Source organism: Symphalangus syndactylus, chromosome 9 (genome assembly GCF_028878055.3).
Source record: "Symphalangus syndactylus isolate Jambi chromosome 9, NHGRI_mSymSyn1-v2.1_pri, whole genome shotgun sequence".
Lineage (NCBI taxonomy): Eukaryota > Metazoa > Chordata > Mammalia > Primates > Hylobatidae > Symphalangus > Symphalangus syndactylus.
In genome coordinates, this window is record NC_072431.2 from 35184789 (window position 1) to 35199427 (window position 14639).

At 36.8% G+C, this 14639-nt stretch overlaps 1 long non-coding RNA gene across 1 annotated transcript in view; it reads right to left on the minus strand.

Annotated features, from left to right (window-relative positions):
- Nucleotides 1–14639, minus strand: part of LOC134731424 (uncharacterized) — a 423644-nt gene that overhangs the window by 195294 nt on the left and 213711 nt on the right. The window contains exon 8 of the long non-coding RNA XR_010113657.1: nucleotides 5260–5429. This is a non-coding gene — a long non-coding RNA (uncharacterized lncRNA). The remainder of the gene's footprint in view (nucleotides 1–5259; nucleotides 5430–14639) is intronic.

Here is a 14639-nt window from a genome sequence, read left to right on the forward strand (position 1 = left end):
TAAATTTGATGTTTGTGTTTTCATGTGGTCTGGTTAGGGTCGTGGTGTAATACAGTAACCTAAAAGAATTTATTTATTAAAACTGTCAGCTGTCAGTTAGTTCAGTGCTGTATTTGGTTCATCTCACAGATATCTCTCTCTCTGTGTCTCTCTCTCTCTCTGTCTCTCGCTCTATCAGCAGCGAAGGCATTGATGTTGATTAAAGAGTCCCATTCCCAGGGCCGGATATGGATGGGGTGTATGCTATTTAATTTTATTTATTTCACTGGGGCAAACAGAAGAATAAACCTGGCTTTTGCATGCTGCTTCTTAGCAGTACCAAAGACAAAACCATTAGGTGGTCCTACTTCCAAATGTCAATTCTACTGGAGAAGACACTCCTAAACAAAATGCATATAGAAAACCTCAATTACAAACGTTTATTAAACTAGCTCTCTGGTCCTAAGGGCAGGCCCCCATGAGATTCAAAGTTCCATCCTAAGCTACCTCACATTGATGTACTCTTCATATAGTCATAATTAGAATAAGTGTATATATATGTTTTTGAAAATATTTCCCAAAAGGGGGTTGAAAATATTTCTATGTATTTTAAGCATTTTTCATCTTTTAAAAAATCTTATAAGTTAATGTATATGTAAATTCATTTAAGATATCTAGAAACATATATACCATATACTAATATTTCTAGGTGCTAGGATTGGCTATGTTTTTTTCTAATTTTTTATACTTTTATGAATTTCATTTTTGTCTAAACTTTTTAAAATTAAACTAATTATGAGTTTTATCAGCAGAGAAAAGAGATATACTCTAGCTTATCAAAAAAAAAAAAAAAAAGAAAAAGAAAATACCTTTACAAGAATACATTAAACAAACCGGACCATCTCCCCTGGACATTATGCCCATGCACCCAAAAGCGGGAGGTGGAAGATGACAGTGGTGATGACAATACAGGGAGGGGCACACCCAGGCCTGTCTCTATTGTGTAAGGCTTATTTGCCAACTCTTCCCTGTTCAGGATCAATGGAAAATTACATGGCATTTGTCTTTCTGTATACGGCAGCAACATGAATGCTATCTTATTTTCCAAGGCTCACTTCAGTGATTTGTGTACCTTCCTTGCCTTAATAAAGGGATCTTGAAAAGCTTTAATTAAAACTACAAAATAACTAGCTTCAGAATAGTTATTGGTAATTTATTCTACGTAAGCACAGCACAATAAAAACCATTTGGGGCTCTCAAGAACATTAGTATGCCTTTGAATGTCAGTCACTTATTTTCATCCTCATTGTCACTATCTCAGCCAAGGTCCTCATCTCTTCCTATCTAGGTCATTGCAAGAGCTTCCTGTTTTCAATCTATTTGGCATAATATTTCCAAATGAATCTTTCTAAAGCCCAATGTTCGTATAGATGGTGCTGATTACAGACATTGACTGTGCTCCCCTTACCTACAGAATGAAAACCAGACATTATTTGGGTGCTAGACTCATAAACTAGCTCTAACCTGTTTTATTATTTTAATCCTCTGCTATTCCCCCATTTCATCCTGTCACTCCAATCAGTCAGGGCTGCTCCCCTGAATGTATTATATACTTTTATGCATCTATCCTTTGGCTTATGCAGTTTTCTCTTTACTTTATCACTCTGAGTGTCTTTCCCTCAGACTACCCAAGTCCTCCCGGTTATCTGAGTACAGCCCTTGGAGACTGTCAAGGAGAGAAGCTTGGCATGTGCCCAGCAGATGCTGCTCAAAAAGAGAGGAGCCAATTATTTCAGGAGAGGAGCCAGTGAGAATAAGGGCATTACTAGGACACTCCAAAATCAATATTGGAAGAAGGCAATTCTCAACTTGCAGCTAAAGTGGGAGAATTAAGAACTCTGCAATTTGATAAAATGACTTACCAAATCAGACAATCTGAGCAAGTCAGAAAGCAAACGTGAGAGTTTAATTGGTGGATGAAGAAAAAATTAAATGAGGTATCACTTTGTCATCAGAAAGGCCAGTTCAAGGGTATTGTTATAATATTATGTACCCTTTAGAGCTGTCCCCTTCTTGTGGTTTGGCATCCTTTGCAGGACTGGGAGATACTCACTGGACACCTTATCCTTTTGGGCCTAGTTTAATCCAATCTCCTCTAGGCTGCTACGAAACTTTTCCAGATAACTTTGGCACACGGGTATCATAGCTCCCTCTGACATCACAGCATCTGTTATCTCTAGCCTTCATTTGGCAATGGATCATATGATTGCCCTATGATTTTTTTTTGCATTTTTGTACTATAATTTATAAAGACATACATTTTTATTTAACTTTCTACAGTTGTGTCTAATACTTTCTTCAGTATGGAGATTTATCTCTTTTATCACATAATATCTCCCTCATAGTCAAACATAAAAATATACTCTTTATGGGCACCAAAAGTATTTGTCATTTATTTATTTATTTTTTTAACTCCTCTTACTATCATTCTCAACAAAAAAAAATATTTATTGCATGACCAGAAATATGTTCTGTTAATTCACTCTTCTCTTTAAGTAGGCCTAAAATATAAGCTGGCAGGTCCGCCTGTGAAACCATCTCTGAAACTGTCAAAAATTACCCCAAAGTGCTAATTCAGAAATAATTATATTGAATAAATTCCATAAAGAATATATATGCAGTTCAGAGTTATATTCAAGAAAGCACATATTTCAGCTTGGATAATTTGGATATGAACAATAAAAATCAACTCTGACTTGCTAAGCAGAAAATAATGTACTGCAAGAATATTTTGTAGTTCAAAATTGATGAGAAGGCTAAAGAAGATGACTTCAGAAAAAAAAAAAAAAAGATAAAAACAAGGCTATAAAGATTCCCAGTAGCAGACCAGTTTGAGTGCCACCACTTTTTTCCTCGTATTCACTCTACTCAAGTTCTTAGTCTTGGGAGACAGAAAAAAAAAAATCAAGGTGGCCCCACCTGAGTCATTTTCTCTTCCCCTCAGCCAGCAGAGAGCAAGACATCTTGACTATACAAAAATGAGAAGAAGTAATTATCCCAAAGTAAATCTGGCACTCACCAAAAGGGGAATAATGGAAACTAGGCTTCCAAAGAAGGCACAACAGGAAGAACTGATGTAAATTATAGTCCAATTCCTATATCTGTGAGGTTTTATAGATCAGTGTTCATTCTGGTGAATGAATTCTGTCATCAGTTTAGAAATAAAGCAGGTGGAATGAGCATAGGGCGAAGGGCTTATTTAAAACTGGAATACTATACTGAGGCTTTAAGGCAGATGTAGGCAGCTCCATAGTATGGATATGACCTTTTAGGCAGAAGGCACAATCAAGTCAATTATGAATGTGGAGTGGGCAGTTTTCCAGGTAAGGATGCCTTCAGGATCCAAGCCTCACTGTCTACTTAGATTCTCCTCTGAGGTCACATTGGTAATTATTCCCACTGGTTCACACTGAATGAGAGCTTTGTATGGGGAAGATAAGTGTTTTACAGTGTAGACGGGAAAAAGTCAAATTAACAAAATATAGCAATGGTGTAGCTAACACAAATCACTAATGCCCAGAGTTGGTGAAACCTAGTGGCATATGGGTTACACAGAAATGTACTCAAAGATACAGGCACTGGGTGATATAAAGCTGCACAGTTATGCATCAGGCATCTCTAAGCAAATGCTAAGTACTTAAAATGGTTGTTTTTAAAATTCAGTATCTAGATATACTAATAAATCTACAAAACATTTGCCAACTGATTTTACTTTGGGAAAAGAATAATACTTTAAGACTAAGAATAAATAAAGCAGAATTTGATCATATAAAGTTTTTAGAAAGAATAATTTATCTGCAGTATGTATTTCTCATGCTTGCATTACTTTTCACTGCTTCTACTATTTTAAAGGATAGTAAGTACGAAGTTTACTCTGCAAGAAAATTCTAATTATTCTACTCTCAGCAGTGGGGCCCAAAATTCTCATGTCTTCTTGGAGACAGAGAAAAGTTATTGAGAACATAAGATTATTTTAGAGTGAGGAGAGCTAGTCTCAGTATTTACATATTTTAAGGAATAATTGTGGTTGCACATGCTGCTCAGAACTGAGCAAGATAGTTTATCTTACTAGTGAGTATAATAAACCTAGGCCAAAAATCTTAAGATTACTAGAACATGAAGTGAAGACCAAACATATCAGTACTTTTTTTCTTTGTAAGGGAAACAGAGTCAGAAAACAGTGAGCATGTGCTCAATTTTTTAAATAAACACAGGAAACAAGAAGATAATAAATAAGTCCATTTTTATAGGTAAATATGGTACTTCAGTTAGAGAACAGACATCATTAAACTGGTTGATCAGAAATCTTTAAATCCATAATTAAATATCTGGAACTTGACTTCTAAAAATGATATTTTACCTGTTAATTTATTGTTGTGGAGTGATCAAATGTGTACGAAATTATTTTACTTTGTGGAGCAAAGGGACTAAAGAATAAGACTAGGAAGTTTTTATTTTTATGCTACTCCAAGGATTAAATAGAAAAATGGACCCATATCTGTCTTTCCTTCCTACCAACTAGCTGTGATATAAAAGGAAATTTAAAAGTTGTGTTCTACTGCAAAGTGAAGCTCACTATAGTCAGAGTACACTAAAGAAAAGTAAAAATACAAAGCAATTAAGACATCTGAACATTATGTCTTCTCCAAAACAACTACATTTAAATGTTTTATTCAGTGCGCACAGAACATGTCCAATATCTTATTCCTATTTCCCCTCCATAAAGGCAGCGTTGGAGACTCAAGACAAAAACATTAGTAAAAACATTTTCGCATGTCCCGCAATCATTGTTTAACATGGACATTGCCATCAGCAGACACTAAAGCAATTAAAACCAATTTAAACACGACCAGGAAGTGGTAGCATTGGACTGAAGGGCACACTAAAGTGTCTTAATTCCATCTGCAGGCAAACCAATACGAAGGCCAGTAATTTCACTGACTCTCTATAGAGCACCTTCTTCCACAGAAAAATAAAGAAAACATTAGAAAGAAGTTTTGTAGTGATGGTTTCACAATAAAAAAATTATTTCTACTAAGGAGAATGTTCTTATAGCAAAATCCCATGGCAATGAACTGGGATATATATAATTCTACTTTGTGTTACTTTTAAGGGTGCATAAAAGTTCTGTGTGTTTTGGGAGGGTGGCAAGCAAATAAGTTAGAAGAAACTAAAATGTTAATGTAGCTTCCAAAGCTATTAATAATTTTGATCACTGACCTGAATTCCTGTTTCCTAGAAGTGCTTCCTAGAGACAAGTCTCCCTGACTTCTTTGTCGCTGGTGGTTAGAGTCCCTATTTCATGTAAAGATTCCAAATCCTAGGCAGGGACCATCACTCAGCCTCACTTGTCAGTGCCTCTTGATTTACTGTCTGATGATGTCAAGTTCCTGATAAAAGCAATGGGGAAGAAAGATCTTTTAGAGCACAGTGGAGCCATTAACTTGATGAAATTGCTTTGGGGAAACTCAGTCTTATGTTATAGAGAAATATATCAAGTATTTGCTTCCAAGAAAACCTGAACCAGGATTATCTCAACTTGAAGACTTTCACTAGATGTAGAAAACACTGACCACAAAATATAAAAGTACTAATGCATTTTGAAATTCCAGAAAGATTTGTATGTGCATTTTAAAAACGTTATCAACAAGCAAAACAACGTGAGAATTTTAAGCAGTGAAGTTCGTTCTTCCTAAGGGTCTTCTTACCACTTAACCAATTTTTCCCCAAATAAATAGCCGAATATTATTTAGTTTTGTGATGCAGCACTCTTCTTAAGAAAGGGTTTCATTAGCTTTTCTTTATCTTTCACTGGATTCAGATTAAAGCTGTGTGAGGTTTTAGAGTAACATTTCTAAGATGAAAGAACTTTAAAAGGAACTTACAAAATGCCAGTGCTACCTTAGCCAACAGAGACAAGTATATATTCAGCAGCTGGTGCAGGCAGGGCACTGTTTCAAGTGCTGTACAAAATTCAAATAATGCCCGCCTGCCCAGAGTGTACATTCTAGTGTCTCTATGCTGGGTGAGGAAACAAAAGCCATGTCCGAATACTTAAAAAGCTAAACAAATAGATGAACAAGATAATTTCAGATAGCAGTAAATTCTATCAGAAGCCAGGGCGCTATAAGAAGAAATGACCATAAGGAACAGGATGGGAGAGGGTTAAATTGGATTGGTTTGCTAGGGAAAAACCTTGCTGAGGATGTCATATCTAATGTAAGGCTGAAATGACCAGAAAAATGAGTCATTTCAAGACCCAGAGTCTGAGCATTGCAGACAAAAGGAACAGTATGTGCAAATCTCTTCAGATGGAAATGAATGCCACCTATTGGAGGAAAGAAAACCTGGTGCGAATGGGGGGAAATAAGATCAAAGGCAAGCAGGGGCTAGATTGCATGGGCTTTGATAAGGGGCTTGAGTTTTTTTCTAGACGTATTAAGCAGTGCAATGGCATACTTGAATTTACTTTTTTTAAAATTTCAACTTTTATTTTGAATACAGGGGTACAAATGCAGGTTTGTTACATGGGTATATTGCATTCAAGTAGCGAGCGTAATACCCAGTAGGTACTTTTTCAATCCACCTCCCTTTCTCCCCACTCTACTAGTCCGCTATGTCTATTGTTCCCATGTTTATGTCCATGTGTGCTTAATGTTTAGCTCTAACTTATAAGCGAGAACATGCCTTATTTGGTTTTCTGTTCCTGCATTAATTTGCTTAGGATCGTGACCTCCAGCTCCATCCATGTTGCTTCAAAGGAAATGATTTTATTATTTTTTATGGTTGCATGGTATTCCATGTGTATATGTACCACATTTTCTTTATTCAATCCACCACTGCTGGACCCCTAGGTTGATTCCATGTCTTTGCTATTATAAATAGTGTGGCGATGAACATGAGTGCATGTACCTCTAATGATCTAATGATCTGTTTTCCTTTGAGTATATACTCAGCAATGGGATTTCTGAGTCAAATGTTTTAAATTCTTTGAGAAATATCCAAACTGCTTTTCATAGTGAACTAATTTACATTCCCACCAATAGTGTATAAGCATTTCCTTTTCTCCACAGACTCACCAGCATCTGTTGTTTTTTGACTTCTTAATAATAGCCATTCTGACTGGTGTGAGATGGTATCTCATTGTGGTTTTCATTTGCATTTCTCTGATGATTAGTGATCATGAGCATTTTTTCACATGTTTGTTAGCCACTTATATGTCTTCTCTTGAGAAGTGTCTGTTCATCTATTTTGCCCACTTTTTAATGGGGTTAATTTTTGCCTGTTGATTGATTTAAGTTCCTTATGGATTCTGGATGTTAGATCTTGGTCTGATGCACAATTTGGGCCTATCTTCTACCATTCTGTAGGTTGTTTGTTTATTCTGTTGGTAGTTTCTTTTGCTGTGCAGAAACTCTTTAATTAGGTCCCACTTTTCAAGTTCTGTTTTTGTTGCAATTGCTTTTGTGAACTTAATCATAAATTCTTCACCAAGGCTGATGTCAAGAAGGGCATTTTCTAGGTTTTCTTCTAGGATTTTTTATAATTTTAGTCTTACATTTAAATCTTCAACCCCTATTGTGTTAATTTTTGTATGTGGTGAAAGGTAAGTGTCCAGTTTCATTCTTCTGCATATGACTAGCCAGTTATCCCAGCACCATTTATTGAATAGAGAGTTTTTCCCCCATTGCTTGTTCTCATTTTTGTTGGACCTTGTTGAGGATCACATGGTTTTAGGTGTATTGCTTTATTTCTGAGTTTTACATTCTGTTCCATTGGTCTATGTATCTGTTTTTGTCCAGTACCGTGCTGTTTTGATTACCTGTGGTAGCTTTATAGTATAGTTTGAAGTTGGCTAGTATGATGCCTCTGGCTTTGTGCTTTTTGCTTTGTATTGCTTTGGCTAATTCAGCTCTTTTTTGGTTTCATATGAATTTTAGAGTTGTTTTTTTCTAATTATGTGAAGAATGACATTGGTAATTTGATAGGAATAACGTTGAATCTTTAAATTTATTTGGGCAGTATGGGCATTTTAACAATATTAATTGTTCTAATCCATCCATGAGCATGGAACACTTTTCCATTTATTTGTGTCATCACTGATTTCTTCCAGCGGTGTTTTGTAGTTCTCCTTGTAGAGCTCTTTTACCTCCTTGGTTAGCTGTCTTCCCACGTATTTCATTTTCTTTGTGGCTATTATAAATGGGATTGTGTTCTTGATTTGACTCTCAGCCTGTGTGTTATTGGGGTATAGAAATGCTACTGATATTGATTTGGCATATGGAAACCCTGCTAAAATCATTTATCATTTCTAGTAGCCTTTTGCTAGAGTCTTTAGGGTTTTCTGCATATAGAATCATTTTCAGTAAAAAAAGATGGTTTTACTTTTTTTCCTCTATGGATGCCTTAATTTAAACTTTTAACAAATTATTCTGATTGCCAGCTGGAGTAGGAGCAGGACAAGTGTAGAAGCAGTGATTGAAATTAGGATGCTTTTGTCTAGGCAAGAGATGATAGGGATTTGGTCTAGGGTGTTAAAATAGAAGAAGAGGTAATATGGCAGAGATGTTGAGACCAAAATTATATTTTGGAAATGAGTAAAATACCTATTTCATAAGCTTCCTTCGATACATTTCCATATTCAAACATTTGTTGAATGTCTACTAAGTTCCGGTTTTGTACTTGAGAGATAGCACAGTGAAAAACAAAAAGTCTTGTAAAACATATTTTAAAGTACATTAGAAAAAATAAATAATAGATCTAATATTTAAAAATGAAGCATAAAATATTTTCATTTGCTTTCTTTTAACAGTTTTTAAAATAAAGAATATACCTGCACTACAGGAAAAAAAAAGCTAAAAATATGCAAGAAAAAAACCCAGAAATTAGAAATCATCAATAAATGTATGAAAGAAAACCACTGGTACTACTTTTCAACTAACTCTTCCCCATTTTTTCTCTTGCTTGTATCTAGTGTTTTCTTAATGATAATAAAGCCTGGAAAAAAAAAGTATAGTTAGGAAATGTTGGTATGTGGTTGGAATTTAAAGGATTTGGTAATTATTTTATCAAGCAGTAGCTAAAGGATTACGCCCCAGCCTTGGCCATGGTTGACTGGAAAACAAAGCCTGAGGCAATCGCAAAAGCAATAAATAAGTGGGAAATGTGAGGTGGGTTGGAGAAGAGGTTAAACAAATTCAAGTGGTGCATGATGAAGCTGGCCTGCTTCATGAAGAGGCACATCCATAAGGATGTCTTTGATCAGGCTATATAATAACACCATGCTTTGGAACTGTCTATAAGTGGAGGAAAAGGAGAAAAATCATCCTGCTGCTTCCCTCTTCCCTCCTGTCTCCCCCGGTAAACATTTTTCCATGGAAACTTAATACTTTGCCTCACTTTGGGGCTGGGCCTACTGGTGTTTTGGCAGCCTCAAAAGAAGCCAGATTTTGCCCCTGTGGCCCAATTCTTCATAGGAGACCAGAAGTAGTGAGCAGAGCAAGAGATTTCTTGCAGTAGTATCAATGTTCCATTACCACCCTGTGTCAGTAGCAGCTGCAATAGCCTAAAGAAGCAAGCAGCTGAGGTTTCATGACACAAGGGGACATGAAATGGCTATAAGGGTCAATCATACAATACAGCCCTGAAGCCAACTACTTTTAGCATTTTCTGACAAAACCTAAGGGTCTAGTGTTCTTTTTGAGTCAACTTGGATGTTTTATAGATAAAAAAATTTAAAGATGTTTCATCTCTAAGAACAAAAATGCTTTAAAATTTGAAAAATATATATGTATATGGCATATATACATACAAATACACATACATATCTATATAGAATATAAATATATTGTTAAAAATCTGTAAATGGTCTAACTTTTTTTTTCCTAATAAGCAATTCTTAAAACAGTTTTCTTTTCCTCCCAGAGATAAACTATACTTTATCTTGGCAAAGGTGGAGTAGCCTTCCGGGATGAACAAACTTGGTCACATGGTCTTCTTTCTTCCCCAGATCCCACCTGCCAGAGCTAGCTCTGACTCACTTGATAGGCTTTCAATAATGACAGCAAGTGTCCAGCCAGCCTGAAGTTAACCAGGCATCCAGCCCACTGGACATGGGCCTGGAGGTTTTTGCACTCCCCAGAGAGCAAAGAATTGTCCAACTACTTTATAGTTTAGTAATTTGTGTGCTAAGATTCATAGTCACTATTTAGATAGTGATTTGTGTGTATGTTTAGTTTGAGCTACATGATCTCACTTAAAATCCTTTCTAAACTTTAGTTTGAAGCCAATTTTTAATTTAGATTTTTTTCCTTCTCTCCTATCCAAAAGATGCATATTTAGATGGTCTTTGGTTTTAAACTACAACTGTTTGGCCAGACTATTAACAGAAACTTGTGTGCTTTTAACTACAGCCTCTTATTCTACATCAGTGAAAACAATTAGATCATAATCAAATCAAACCTGCAGTGGGTCTCTCCAGAATTTGTCCATTGTATACTACTAATTTCTATACTCAGCGAGAAGAAAACTAGTGTGATCCCAGGATAAACCTTTCTGCTTATCCAATAATGGTGGGACAACTTTTGAAAAGACTGAAGTGCATGCCCTCAAAATATCCTCTTATAAACTCTGCTTTTCTAACTGTGGTAAGAGTCAGAAAACAGATAATTTGATGTTATAGTTTCTAACAAGGGTCTAAAGTATAAGTATTCTGGGATCACAGTTAAGGGCAAATTCTTATGCTTTCAATATCAAATGTGTGGATTGAAAGGTTGACATATTTTTGTGAACCAGTGTACAATGTCTTAAGCAAAGCTCTTCATGGGAGGAGGATCTATGGTATGACTTCCTCCCTCTAGGGAGGGATAATAAAGCCTGGAAATAGATAATAATAGAACCTTCTAACAGCCTTGCTACCAATTCATTCCTTTTCTCTTGAGTTGGAAATGAACATATAATTATGTGCCAATTTCCCACTGACACCAACAGTGTCCCCAAGTATTTTAAAAATAAGGATAATATTGAGACTTAAGGAAATAACTTCTGTTTTTAATAACACATCTTGTAAGAATCTGCCAGATTTGAATATTCTCTTCTTGTATCTAAATAGAAATTTAATAATATTAAATCATATGTTATTATCATTAAATCCTGGACTAGAATCACTATTTTCTATTCTTAATTTAGAAATAAGGTATTGTCAGCAATATAGAGACTACTTACACATTTTAAGAAAATTAGTGATAATTTCTGCCAGTGGAGAAAATTCTGGTACAGATTTATCTCTGTTCGAAAGAAAAATTTAAGGACTTTGATGGTTAATTACATATGTAAACTTGAGTAGTCCAGGGGTGTCCACATTAAACATTGTTTCTGGGTGGTTCTGTGAGGTGTTTCTGGATGAGATTAGCATTGAACCTATAGACTCAGTAAAGTACATTTCCCTCTCTAATGTGGTTGAGCAGTATCCAATCCTTTTGAGGGCCTGAATAGAACAAAAGGTGGAGAGAATGAGGAACTTGCCCCTCTTTTCCTGCCTCTGTGCTTGAGCTGTGACATTTCGTCTTCTCCTGTGCTTGGACTGGGATTTACATCATTGGCTCAGGCAAAATTACACCACCAGCTTTCCTGGGTCTCCAGCTTACAGATGGACTCAGGCAAAATTACACCACCAGCTTTCCTGGGTCTCCAGCTTACAGATGGCAAATTACAGGACTTCTCAGCCTCATAATCTCATAATAAGTTAATCAGTAATAAATAAATAGATATTTAAATACATAGATATAGATATAGGTTCTCTTTCTCTGGATAACCTTGACTAATCCAAAGTCTAAATAAGGAGCCAGCAATTAGCATGAATAGGCTGTAGTTATCAAAAGAAACAGCACAGAGGCATGGAAATAGCATAATGTATGTTGGTCTCCACTTAAATCCCCTTTATTAGAAGAGTGTGCAGATTTCGCCCTCCTGTCAATGTTGATATCAATAGCTCAGAGCTTCCCCTCTTCTGTAAAATTGCCATAGGCCAATAGGAGCCACCTTATCACCTAGAAATGCGTAGAAAGTCCCTTCCCTTTTCCCTAGGGGAGCATCTGATGTCTCAAAATCCAACTGGTGTTTGGTACAAGAATCTGCCCTGCTTCTAGGTAACCCAACTGTGATAATCAGGTTGGAGGATGGCATTTATATATAATTTCCTATTTTTTTCCATTTTATAGCATAAGACTAGGGACTTATTAATTCAAACATCTTTACGGGGCCATTTAATTTCTTGGACCACTTTATAACCTCCTTGACAGGATTTTATCTATTTTGGCCCTTAATTTCCCAGAAATCTATTGTTAGTAAGAGCAGAAGGAGAGTAGAAAGAGAGTACAACTATAAGTTCTGACACTTTCTAAAGCCAGGTTTTAATGGAAGAGCTATTTTAAAAATACAATTAATATAGTTAAAACTAAGCTCTTAGCAGAAACTGAATTGATTTTGAGCAACTCCTATGAAGGATTATGCATTATGAGATTTGTTTTAATACCTGTGTTTGAATAATATATGGGCTAATGATTACTTGTGTCTGAATTAATACACAAACATATAAGCACTCACACGTATATTCAACAAAGACTAAAGTTCTCAAGCAAAATATGCGTGATCATTCTTAAATAAACATGTAAATTCCTCTTCCATAAATTTCTTAATTACAACCAACGTAAATCCAGTCTTAAATAAATCATTCACCCTTTCAGTCATTCAGCAAATATTTTTGAGAGACTAGCATTTGCCAAACGTTGTGAAATGTACTAAGATAAAATGCGAACAATTCCCTTTCCTCACAAAGCCTACAGCCAGTCAATAATACAGCCTAGAAATGGCCAATACAACATGCAAGTGGTGAGTGCTCTAAAGAAGGAAGTACCAGGAAAGCACAAAGGAGAGGCACTTAACTAGTACCTGGGTCTGAGCCTCCTGAAACCAGTTAAGCAGAAACCAGAAGAGTGAGATAGGGGAGTGCTCAGATAGAAGAAAGGACAAGTGCTAAGGCCCACAGGTAGAACACCATATATTTGAAGAAGTGAAATTAGCTCAGATTGGGCAGAATATAGAATGCAAAGGGAAGAAGTGATGCAGTGTGATGCTTAAATGCTAAATAGTCCATAGAAAACTCTAAAGTCTTGAGTCAAAGGCAGAGTCTCTTGGAAACAGACTCAGAGGTTGAGGTTTTCATATGGGATGTTTATGGGGAGAGCTTCCAAGGTCTACACCTGTGGGGAAGCAATGAAAGCCAACTCCTCAACTTCTCTCTGTAAGTGCATGGGCAGAAATTTGGCTATAATATAGTCACAACAAAGGATTCCGACAATTTCATGGAGAACTCTGACAGTGGAATGGACCTTCAGAGTTGTTCCCATTTGGGATGGGGGCTAGAATTTTATACCCCAAGTGGTGCATGCATTGGACATAGTCTATATAAGCTACCCCCCAGGAAGGATGTGATCTTGGGCAAGCAGGTCCTCTTCTGCCTAGGAAAAGTCCTAGGAAGGGACAGAATTGAGAGTTCTTGGCTGCAATACCACAATGAATGTTTGAGTTCCTGTGGGTAAGGGTAGCATCTAGGAAGTGCACCTCGTTGTAAATAAAGCATGTTAAAGATATATCTTAATAAATCAGGTTAGGACAATGAAAGGCCTGGGCTTTAGGCACGGAAGAGACACAACCTGTTTTATATTTAGAAAGGTCTTTCTGGGGGCCGGACACGGTGGCTCATGCCTGTAATCCCAGCACTTGGGGAGGCCGACGCGGGCAGATCACGAGGTCAGGAGGTCGAGACCATCCTGGCTAACACGGTGAAACCCCGTCTCTACTAAAAATACAAAAAAATTAGCCGAATGTGGTGGCGGGCACCTGTAGTCCCAGCTACTCAGGAGGCTGAGGCAGGAGAATGGCGTGAACCCGGGAGGCGGAGCTTGCAGTGAGCCGAGATTGCGCCACTGCACTCCAGCCTGGGTGACAGAGTGAGACTCTGTCTAAAAAAAAAGAAAGAAAGAAATGTCTTTCTGGCTGTAATATGAGCAATAGAGTGGAGAGAAGCATGATTAGAGGCAGACCGACTAGCTGAAAGTTGGTTGCAAAAATCCAGGCAACAGATTGTGGTGGCCTGCAGTGGGGTAGTAACAGGAAGAATGGAGAGTTTTAAATGGACCTGAAAGAAGTAGAAGGGGCAGGACTTAATGACTGAATGTAAAAAATTTAGACAGGGAGTAGTCTAAGTTGTATCCCAAATTTCTGGCTTTGGCACCTATGCTAGGAAACAAAGCAAGAGAAGCCGATTGTTTGCCATCGTATTTTTTTAAAGGTAGGAGGGAGTGCAATTGTGTGAATGTTAAACTCAGCTCTGGAAATGTTGAATTTAAAGTAAGTTTAACAGAGACATATACTAAAAAGCACACATAAGGGTCTAGAGCACAGGAAATTTATTTGAACCAGAAATAGGAATTTGGAGACCATCAGCACATAGGTGGTAATTGTATCCAACAAAGTGATCAATACGGCCTAGAAGTTTATAAAGTGAGAAAAATAGAAGGCCTAGGATAAAATCATAAAGG